Source organism: Aethalodelphis obliquidens, unplaced genomic scaffold, assembly GCF_003676395.1.
Source record: "Aethalodelphis obliquidens isolate GAN/ISIS:26980383/991018 unplaced genomic scaffold, ASM367639v1 scaffold25, whole genome shotgun sequence".
Lineage (NCBI taxonomy): Eukaryota > Metazoa > Chordata > Mammalia > Artiodactyla > Delphinidae > Aethalodelphis > Aethalodelphis obliquidens.
In genome coordinates this window covers 15,381,362-15,393,461 of record NW_020837969.1, presented here as the reverse complement: position 1 = coordinate 15,393,461, position 12,100 = coordinate 15,381,362, and positions in this window count along the sequence as shown.

Genomic DNA, 12,100 nt, shown 5'->3' with positions numbered 1-12,100 from the left:
CTTGCTGGAACTAGAGAAAGCCCGCACACAGCAATGATAGACCCAACGCAGCCAAAGAAAATTTAAATAAATAATTAATTAATTTTAAAAAATAGACCATTACAGGTTAAGATTGTGTACTAATTAAAAATCCCAAGAGCCATTTCCCCATAAGCCTATGAAGGTTACTCTGGGAAATTCCCCCTGGCTTTCCCATGAGTATCAAAATCCAAATTCTTGAGAGCCCTGTTTTAGTTAATGGTTTCTCAGCCTTGAAGCATTTGCAGTTCCTCTCTTTGGGTACATTTCTCTAAATGAGAGTTCTTACACGAGGATCGAAAGTCTATCATTTTAAAAACTAGGTCCAAGAGAAGATGCTACCTAATATCACTGTGTCAAAAATATGTATTGGCTAGTTGAGAACGTGATGGGTTTTGTTCCCCCAGTGGAAGGTTAGTGGCTTATTCTTTTTGTTTGACGATGCAGGCATACTTTCATAGAGTATACTTAAAGAATACATTTTTTCCTTTGGAAAAGATATCTTTATTTACCAGTGTTTCTCTCCTTAAATACTGTGAATGTCCCACAGTAGCCACTCATTAAATATTTGGTAAATGGACTTCTTGTTAAAAATAAACTGCATAAATAAATAAAAATAAATGGCCTTTTTCTTAATGTTTGGTTGATGGTGAGATAACCATACTGGAAAAAGAAAATAAGTTAGGTCCTGCATAATGAAGAGTGAGACCCAGGTCCCTACCCAACCTGGCTTCTCAAATACTGGCAATCAGGTTTATCTATTGCCCCAAGACAGAACGTTGAACCAAGAGCAAAGTTGCTTAAGGGAAAAGACCTGGTATTTGGCATCCCACATAGTTTCCCAATCACCTTTAAATGGACAACAAATGATATTTAAGACATATCTGGAAAATGAAAGACAAAGACCCACAGTAAGAAGTGGAATTTAAAGGAAAACCTCAAAACTATCATTAAATATCCTCAGAGAGATGAAAAGATTCTAGAAATACTGTGTATGTATTTAAAAAAATGAAAGAACTTAGCAATATAAAAAACAGTTAAAAAGCTGGAAGAAGAAAAAATCCCAGAGAGGAGAGCAAGAAGATGAAAAATAGCTGAAAAAGCAAAGGTAAATCAACCTATTTATATCTATCTAATCCAGGAACTTTGCCATCTAACCAATGGGATTTCCAGAGAGAACAGAAAGTGAGGGGTGAGGGGAGGAAAATTTCAAACAAATTTTAAATTGATGGATTTTGCATTAAAAGGGTCCCTTATATGCCAGAGTGGTGAATGAAAACATCCACACCAATACAGAATATCAGGGATAAAAAGAAGATGCTAACAACTTCCAAAAGGAGAAAAAATAGGGCACAGATGTATAATCCATTATCGGAATGGCTTTGCACTCATCAATATTGATATTAGAAAATGGAATTCAAGAGGCTCTAAGTAGGGTCTCAAATAGGGAAGCTAGTGAAGAATATTGCATGGTTTTAGGACCTGAGTCATGTAATTTCCAAGGTGTGTTTTGCAAGGCAGAGAACTGACAGAGGTTGGGCCATGGTTATGACATGATAGCATGCACTGGTCATCCCAGCAGGTGAGGTACCTAACGAGTATTGGTGGGCATGCTGCAGTTCTTGCTAATCAAGCTGTGTTAGGTGGTTCACAGGCTTATCTTTCAGGCATAAATTGCCTAAAACCAGTTGCTAAATTATCTTTGTTTGGTCTTAGTAGGCCACTATGTTGGTTTCAGTTCTCATTTCTTAGACAAGAAAATTTTTCCTAGTAGTCTCCAAGAGATTTCCCCTTACCTTAACTGGTGCATTTCTGTACATTTCAGGTCCAGAAATAAAGCAACTTAGTGTATTTCTCTGTATCTGTGGGTGGGTAGAGAGAGAGTGTCATAAAAAAAATGGGATCACTTTAGAGATGCTACTTTTTTTTCTTGTGTCGCTCAGATAGTTAAATTTGTCTGAAAGCCATTATCCAGTCTCCTGTTTCTCACCACTTCAAGTCAGTGGGCATCTCCTTTAATCTGAACCTCTGATCAGGATTCTTGTGTTAGTTCCCCCAACTCACAGATCTGCTAGAGTCTGTGAGCCAATTATTAAATTTTCAGGAATTATGACAGCCAGGTGACAACATATCCATACCTTGAGATCAGTCACAATGGATGTATTTACACCACAGAAATCAGTGCGTGCCCAAATTAGGGCTCCACACTTCCGGCTGGCTGCTAAACACTGACCAGCACACCACTGCCTATGCGTGCTACTCTTAAGAAAGTATTTCATTTTATAATTAAGTTTTCAGGAAAAAATATCAAAGAACTGTTGAACTTAGATATTCATTTGCTATAAGGAATCCCATTATAAGCCCTCTAAGGTTATGAGACCAAAAAAAGTTGTGAGAAACATAAAGGCTTTTAAGTTTCCATGTGTTTGGAAACGGTGCTCAGTTAGGTTTTGGTATTCTTTAACTCTTATACTCTGACCCATCTGCCCTCTACTTGTTCCTCTTTTTCCTTAGCTATATTATTGTCTTCAGAATTTCTTGAGCCCTTGCAAACTGGCTGGCTGGTGGAAAAAGCTGATGAACTCCCACGGGTGGATCATATTGCTCATCTGATTATTAAAACCTTCATTTGTAGTCAAATCATTTAAATGAGAATTCAGGTGATAAGATTCTCATCCTCTCAGCTCATTCATTGTTGTATATCTGCTTACGCTTTTCCCAAACCACCTTTCCCCTCATCCTCCAGTTTAACTTTCAAAACATATGACAGGACTTCCCTGGTGGAGAATCTTACCTGGTTAATAATCCACCTGCCAATGCAGGGGACACGGGTTCGATCCCTGGTCTGGGAAGATCCCACATGCCGCGGAGCAACTAAGCCTGTGCATCACAACTACTGAGCCCATGTGCTGCAACTATGGAAGCCCACGTGCCTAAAGCCCATGCTCCACAACAAGGGAAGCCACTTCAATGAGAAGCTCGTGCACCACAACGAAGAGTAGCCCCCGCTCGCCGCAACTAGAGAAAGCCCTCACGCAGCAACGAAGACCCAAAGCAGCCAAAAAAATAAATAAAATTAAAATAAATAAATAAAAACTCGGGGGGTAAAAAACAACATCTGACAAATACCTGAAAAAATGCTGGTAGCTAGTAGGTGCTCAGTATTGGCAACTGTTGTTAGCAATTAGACAACAGCCAAATTATATATTAGGCACTTTCTTAGTTTCCTAGGACTACCTGCTATGATAGATTATTGCAAACTGACTGACTTAAAACAACAAAGTTCTTCACTCACAGTTCTGGAGGCCAGAAGTCTGAAATTCACATTTTGGTAGGGATGTATTCCCTCTGAAGGCTCTAGGGAAAAATCTGTCCCTGCCTCTTCCAGCTTCTGATAGATCCAGGTGTTCCTTGCCTTATAGCTGCATCACTCCAGTCCCTGCCTCCATCTTCAAATGACCTTTTTCTCCTCCTCCTTCTCTGTGTGCCCCAGTTAAGGACACTTGCCATCGGATTTACTGCCCACAGAATTGCCTAGATTGATCTCACCCCAAGATTCTTAAGCTAATTACATCTGCAAGGACTCTTACCAAATGGTCCCAGTCACAGGTTCTGGGAATTAAAGCATCAGCATACCTTTTTGAGGGCTACCATTCAACCCAGTTATAGGCCTTAGTGCTAGAAAAATGAATAAAACACTCATTGAGCTCACAAGAAGTCACAGTCTAGACAGCCACATAACTAGAAAGCTAAAATCTTGAGTCATAAACCAAGCATTAGCAGAACACAGAGGAGGAATGCTTTACCTCATTATAGTTGGAGTGAGGCACGTTGCTGGAAAATCTTAGAGGGGGCCGAGCGGCCTCTAAGCAGAAATTTAAAAGATGAGTTATCTAGGGCATGTGGGCGACCTAGAGAAGGTCATCTAGGCAAAAAGAATAGCACCATAAAGTCAAGGAGAAGAAAAGTAGCTGTTTTGAGTAGGAAAATTACAAGGAGTTCAGTACCGCTGGAACGTAAAATTGCTCATTAGTAGGTGGTGAGTAAAGGTAAGACAGGAAGTGATTAGGCCCTCTCGAATGTTAATGTGCTATGAAATCATCTAGGGCTCTTGTTAAAATGCAGACTCCGATTAAGCAGAGAGGAATATGGGCCTGAAATTCTGCATTTCTGAATGCAGATGCTGATGGTGCGTATCTACAGATCTTACAGAGTAGCACAGATTTAGACCAGTGGATTGAAATCCTGCAGGTGTAAGAAGGAAATGAATGAAGCAGGGCAGAGCTAACGAGGGTGACCTGGAGAGCCTTTCCCCTCCAAGAAAATGTTGCTAGATGGAAACATCTGTTTCTGCCAGATCTTCCCACTATTTTCCAAGAGAAATAGGAATCAGTATATGAAATCATTCAAATAAAATTCTAACAACTGAGAAAAAAAAAGTTGGTCTGCTAGTTCTGCTAGCTTTTGACCCCTATGAGGAGCTTCGAGATTCTTTTAGGAAGAGTGTCCTAGTGGCAGAGTGCAACCAAAGAATAGTCTTGAGAAATAACCTTACTGCAGGAAGCTGAGATCAGGATGGCCTGAGGCACTGAGACCTTCCATTTACTCTTGGAACACCTGAGGTTATCCCACCAAAAAGGCAGAAAAGTGTCAACTAAAAGAACAGTTCTAACACCTTCTCCGTCCAAGGAACAAAGCAATTCACTGGAGAAGTTTGCATCTATTCTGTTCTCCCAAAGAGGGTTTGGGACAGAAATGTATGGTTCCAGTAAGCTGATTTGTTGATACACTAATATGCTATGAACTAGGACTCTGGTCTTTGCTAATGGCCTGAGACAGTAACTGAATGTTTTCCTTACACAGAAGGAAGGAACTAATATACTATCTTCCTTCAAATTTTGTCAGGAGCAACTCCTTATGACAGCTCATGGAAAACACTGAAAGTTCGTGTTGTTATGTGTCTGAGCTGTCATGAAAATGGAGAAATATGAATGACCCCCTCCAGCTCCATCACACAAAGAGAACTGTAATTAATTTAATATAGAGTATTTCTTGCAATTCCCCTTCCTCTATTAAGGTTTTAATTTGTGTAACTGGAATCATACTATGTAAAATTATAAATTCACTTTATTTGCTTTGATGACTAAATTATAAGGCAACTTATTTTTAAAATTTATTTTTTGAGTAGATAATACATTTTCCTACATCTACTCATCATCCAACCAAGTATCCCTCTCCGGAGATTCTGTAAGTATACAAACAAGTATATTTACAAACAAATATATTTCTTTTTAACAAACTAATTACAGTACTTTTCCACATGTTTTTTCACAAAATAATACATCATGGAATTCTCTTTATCTGTTTGCAAAATTTTACTGTAACACATGTTACAACAAATAGCCCTGTATAATGTCATTTCATATAATACATGTTCAATTATATTTTAGAGGGAAATTCATAGTAGAATCAAGAATGTCTTATAATTTTTATATATGTCATAATTCTCCACAGGAATACCTACATTTTCACTCACAATTGTCTCTTTCCCTTTGACTCAGTATAATCAAACCTTCTTAATGCATTTAATTATTTTTTTAGAAATATACATATATAATGTATGTGTATACAGATATGCATAAGTGTGTTGTGTGTATATATATATTTTTTACAAATCGATAAAACTTTATTACAAATAGATTCTACAACCATGTGTCCTTTTAAACATGTAAATGATAACTGAGTTTTCTGATGTACTCCACAAACGGGGGCACCTGACTGCTGGGCTCAGGAACTGAAGGACCCACAGAAGAGGCTGGGGGTCTGCTGGCCTCCTGGGGAACACTGGAGGCCAGGGATGCATGTGTGTGTGTTGGGTGGATGCTATCACTAGCAGAGGACATCCTCACAGTTGCCAACAGGATCTTTGTGGGTCTTGCTTCATACATACACATACACACACATATACATATATGTATGTATATACACACACATATATCTACACAGAGAGAGTGACTAAAGAATAATAAAACACCCATGAACCCATCATCTAGTTTAAAGCAAGAATGTATATATATATTACATTATATACTATTACAAAGTATCTTAGAAGCTTTCTAGTATCTTAGAAGCTACTTCTCCCTAATTGTTTCTCTCTTCCTCCCTCTCCGAAATAACGAATATTTAAAATTTTGCATTTATAGCTTGTGTATATTTTTGTTGTTTGTTTTTTGGTGTTTTTTTTTTTTTAATTGTTTATTTATTTATTTATTTTTTGGTACGCGGGCCTCTCACCGTTACCGCCCCTCCCGCTGCGGAGCACAGGCTCTGGACGCGCAGGCCCAGCGGCCATGACTCATGGGCCCAGCCGGCTCCGCGGCATGTGGGATCCTCCCGGACCGGGGCACGAACCCGTGTCCCCTGCATCGGCAGGCGGACCCTCAACCGCTGCGCCACCAGGGAAGCCCTGTTTTCATTTTTGAAGAGTGTTAACGCCAGTTAATATAGACAATTTGGATTGACTACATCAAATTCTACCACCTAGAGATAAACCAATGTTGTTAACATTTTAACATATTTCCTTTCAGTTTATTCCTTTATGAATGTATACATATTTTTATCTTAAAAATAAATTAGGGTTAGGATATTTAATATTTTATCCCTGGCTGATTTTATATCATAATGTCTAAATATCTTCCTGTGTCAATATAAATCTAAATCACTTTAATAGCTGTATAGCTCCATTCTATCAGTTTACCATAAATGAATTACCCAAGTTTTGATTGGATGTTAAGTTGTTTATAATTTTTCTTATCTGTACATATGATAGGCAATACAACCTGGTTTCAGTCACACATAGTTATGTTATTTGGGATGAAGACTCTGCCAAAGTGCTTTTCAAGTGGAAGTGATAAGAGAGATTGGAAACTTTTCGAATACTGCAGAACAGAGTCAGAGCACTTAAAAATAATCTAGCATTTATGGTCAGTGATGAGAAAAGTTCTTGCATTTAAAAAGCATTTCTAGTCAAGTACTTGATTCATGTTAAAAGAACAAATCTAGCTAGGAAAAGTCAATTTTGCAAAACAACTTGTTTAGGTTTGATGAGGAGGAACCACTGAACGAATATGGGTTCAGGACCTGCCCAGGCCCCCAGTCAGTGATGTGTAAAGTCTAGACCCATCTGTAGAGAGACACAGCTTAGAGCTGTGCTTCTAGAACTACACTGTTCAACACACTAGCCATAGCCATATGTGGCTATATAAATTTAATTAAAATGAAATGAAACTAAAAGTTCAGTTCTTCAGCCAAACTGGGCACATTTCAAGTACCTAATGCATGCGGCCAGTGGCCCCCTCATTGGACAGTTGTGCAGCTACAGAATATTTCCATCATCACAGAAAGCACTGTTTTAAAAAATTAAACTGAAAAAAATAAAAATAAATAAAATTAAACTGAGAATATTTCACAAAATACTAATACACTGGGGCCAGAGAATGGGTGGGAAGAATCCTATCAGAAGGCTATTTTTGTAGTCCACTTGAAGATGGCGTTAGTAAGCAGGGAAAAGGAGACTGATGTGAGATGATGTTCAGTTATTATAGGGTGTAAAACATGATGCTCTAAGTTTTAACTTGGGGGACTGGGAGATAGAAATGTCATGAAGAGAAATACAGGACACATAAGGAACAGCAGGTGTAGGAGGCAAGATCCTCTGGGAATATGCTGCCTTGGATACTGGGGGCTATCCAGATAAAGCAGATCAAAGCATGGGCTCCTAGAATGAGTCTTATAGTCAAGAGTTGATTTTTGAGACAGCTCAGACAATTACTTTCTCTTTTTTGTCTGTTTTTGTTTATTTGGTTATTTATTTGGGGGATTTGTTTATTTTCATTTTGACTTTTTTTTTTACTTTTATTTTAATGACTGGATATGCACAGGCCAATTAGGATGCTATTTTCTTTTTTAATTAGTTAAAATTTATGTTGAGTAACCCAAACTTAAGTGTAGAGCTCCATTAACTTTTACACATTTATGTACCAGTGATACTACCACTTAAGGTTCAGATTCAGGTTTCTGACATACCCCAAGACCAGCTAGTGCAGCTTCCTAGACAATACCTAACCTCCCCAAAAGTAACGACTCTGCTAACATCTATTACACGATTAGTTTTGCCTGTTCGTGAATGTAGTATGAATGAAATGATAAAATACTGGTCATGAGATTTTCCATGCTGTTTCTTGTATTGGTAATTGTTTTATTATTGTTGGCATTTCTCTGTAGCACCCCATGGTAAAAAGAAATCACATTTTTTATCTATTCTCCCGTTGGCGGACATTCGGATTATTTCCAGTTTTTAGCTATTGTGAACAAAACTGCTATAAATGTTCTTGCGCACATTTTTTTGTAGACGCATGCATTGATTTCACTTGGGTAGATATTTAGAAGTGCAGTTGCTGGGCCACAGAGTTCTGAAACGTGCAAATAAAATAATGCATCCAAAATTTTATGTATATCTCACATCTTTGAGTTTTATTATTTGTTGCATGCTGTGTGTGTGTACACATGCATGCATACAAAGATCCATAGCATTTTGTAGATGTAACATCAGCAATAACTAAGGAAAATAATGGAAAGGAAAAAATAATCTCATTCATTGAGAGAAAAAACCCTCAGAATTATAAAATACCTAGGCATTAACAAGAAATGTGAAAGACTTATTTATGGAAAAGTTAATAATGAAGTTTACTTAAAGAGCTTAAAAGTGGGAAGATACACTATGCTTCTCAATGGAACATTTTGTATCATACAAATGCCAATCCTCACCTAATTTCTAAAGTGATTCTAAATATAGTCCCTTTAGGATTTTCATGGAACACAACAAATGGTTCTAAAGTGTATATGGAATAATAAACGTGTGAAAAGAGCCAATAAAAAGTATCCAAAGGAAAATATGAGATGGGGACTCCCAACCAGATATAGACAATAAATTATTCAGTAAACAGTTTGGGACAGTTGGCTCTGCCTTTAGGAATAAAACATATAACTTTACCTCAAACTCAGTAATAAATTCCAAATGGATTAAGGGCAAGTGCAAACAAATTAATCCAACACCGTAAAGGACACTATAGAAAAAAATAGCTTTATAATTTTGGACTAGAAAGGCTTTCTTAAGCAAGACATAAATCCTAGATACCATAAAATAAAGGTTGAAATATTTAAAACTACATAAAGTTAAAGAAAAATGGCGAGCTAGGGAAAATGTTCTGCAACATATATGGCAAAGTATGATTAATAGTCTTAATATAAAGAGCTCCAACAAATCAATTAATAAAAGACAAAGAGTCCAATAGAAAAATAAGAACATGAAAAGGTATTTCACAATGGCAGAGATAAAGTAGACAGTAAATATGCTTTTACCTTCACTAATAATGCATGAAATACAAATTCAGGCATTAAGGAAAGAATGTTTTTTTACATGTGCAAATATTTATAGCACCTTTTTGCCAAGGTTATGGGGAAACAGACACTCTCGTAATTGCTTGGAGATGGTGTATGTGAGTACAACCTCTTTATGGGGAACCCTGGGAAAAAAATCGATTTAAATGCATTGGTTTTGATCCAGCAAGTCCACTTCTAGGACTTAACCCATGGAAATAATTGGACAGGTGTACAAATATGGATTACAAGGCATTCATTTTAACATTGTTATAAGAAGGGAAAATGTCAGTAGGGGAATGCTGAAATAAATTATGAAACTTTATGTGATTGTTAAATAGGAGATGGATGGAAGGATGGAAGTAAGGAAAAGATTTCTGAAATATATTTTGAGCAAAGTGATGAAAGCAACTTCCAGAAAAACTTTTAAGTTTATATGTATTGAGAATTCTGGGCTAAACAATTTACATAGAATGGATCCTCTTATTTAATCCTTAGAACACTGATTGTCTAGTATATCAAAACATGTATTACAAATGTCTTCTTAATAAGAGCCTGCCTTAAATGTACAATAAAGTAACAGCCAAGGCTTTGTGAAATAAATCTATCTTGACATACCACTTCTTACCCATGAGATTGGCAAAAATCCAAAAATTTGACAGCCTACTCTTTCAGGGCTGTGGAAACAGGCACTCTCTTATCATTGTTTGTAAGACTATGAAGTTCTTTATACCCAACCACACTGGCCTTCTTTCATGTCTTTCCTCAGGAACTTCCACTTGAAGTTCACTTTGTGCAGAGCCCAGTAACTCCTATTCATTTGTCAGAGCAAAATTTAACCTCACTTCCTGAAGGAAGTCTTCTCTGACCTTACCTCCCACCCCTAAGTATCATTCTGCCTTAAGCATCCATAATACCCTTTCACAGCACCTCTCATAAATGGCATTTATTCATCTAATATTTGTTTTTCCCAATTTAATTCAAACTTTGTGAGGTCAGTATTATTTCTTCCAATACCTGGCATCTAGTAGGTATAACTGTATAGCAATTAAAAAGTATACTTTTAGTTGTGGGTGCCACTTAATTAACCTTTCTCAACCTCTATTTCCTCGAGAAAATACACGTCTCTTTGGGATATTTCAACCATTAGGTGGGTACCATAAAGTACATAATGCTTGATACAAAGAAAACCCTCAAAAAAGGGAAGCTATTCTAATATTTAATTACAATTATCACTACCAATACAGTGTGTACCCGTTGGCACGTGACAGATCAACAATCGCCAAACTTCAGTCATCCTTATCTCCGCTTCACTATTGTTGCAATAGCTATGTTCTGTCTAAACTCTTATTTACTTAATATTTTTCTTTACAATGTCTGACTTCTTAAAATTAAGTGTCAACTGTAACCTCATGCTAAATTAATATCCACAAAGTTATTAGTTTTTGTAATATATTTTCTGCAATAAATCATTATCTAATAAAAAGTGTTGCTGGTGATCAACAACAACCATCATGAGAAGGTGCTACTTGACTCCATCTTTGGAAAATGCTGAGATAATCACTTGATGTTTATCATTTCTCTTATTTGCATGTCTCAATCACACCTATTAAAGTTATTTATCTCCATGTTTATCTTCATCATTAACTGGGATCTCTAAGGGCAAGGACTGTGACTGTAAATTCTATTGCCAGTGATTACCAAGATACTTTCCCAGAACAGCAGCTCAATAAATGTTTGCTAAATGAATTAAACAGCTTTTGAGTACCTACATTGATTAAGGAATGTGCTTGGCATGTTGGCAGAATTCAAAGAATAATCAGACACAGATTCCCAATTAAGAAGATAAACTACAGGAGAAATACTTTTTTTAATAAAAATACATACGTTATATATATTTTATATGTATATTATGCATATATAGTTAATTTTCATGAGTGTTAACAATAAAGATAAATTACTTTCAACTCAAAATTACACTCAAGCTATATCTTAAAAGTCAAAGATGTGAATTATTAATACATGTGTATCAATGCTGATTTAAGATTTAAGGAAATACTAAAAAAATGTCATGTCAGGAACAGAGAATTGCAAATGCAAAGCCACTGAGGTGGGGAAGTGAGGAAAATGTAATGACTGAAATTACAGTAGAGTAGAAAATAGTAAAAATGAGTTGATACTATGTAGAGTTCTTGACAATTCATAGAAATGAAAATACAGTTGTCTTTAAAATGTGAGAATGATTAATGAAATGTTTTATTTCATTTATATTTAAAGGAAAGAACATAAACGTTACAATGTGCTATTATTTTTTGTGTTGGCTAGCATGAAGGAAAATGGTCCTCTTATCCATTGTTGATGGAAGTGTAAATTGGTATAATGTCTTTGGAAGGAATTTGACAATATTGATTAAAATTTTAAATACATTTACTCTTTGATCCAGCAATTCCACTCCTAGGATTTTATCCTCTATATACTTGCACATATAAGCGATGATGTCCATATAAGAACATTTATTGCAACATTGTTTAAAATCACAAAATCTTGGTATCTTGTATTCCCTAAATACACTGATAACTGATCAAATAAATTGAGGACATTGTCATTCAAGGAATACCTATGCCATCTTTATGAAGAAGAGAGT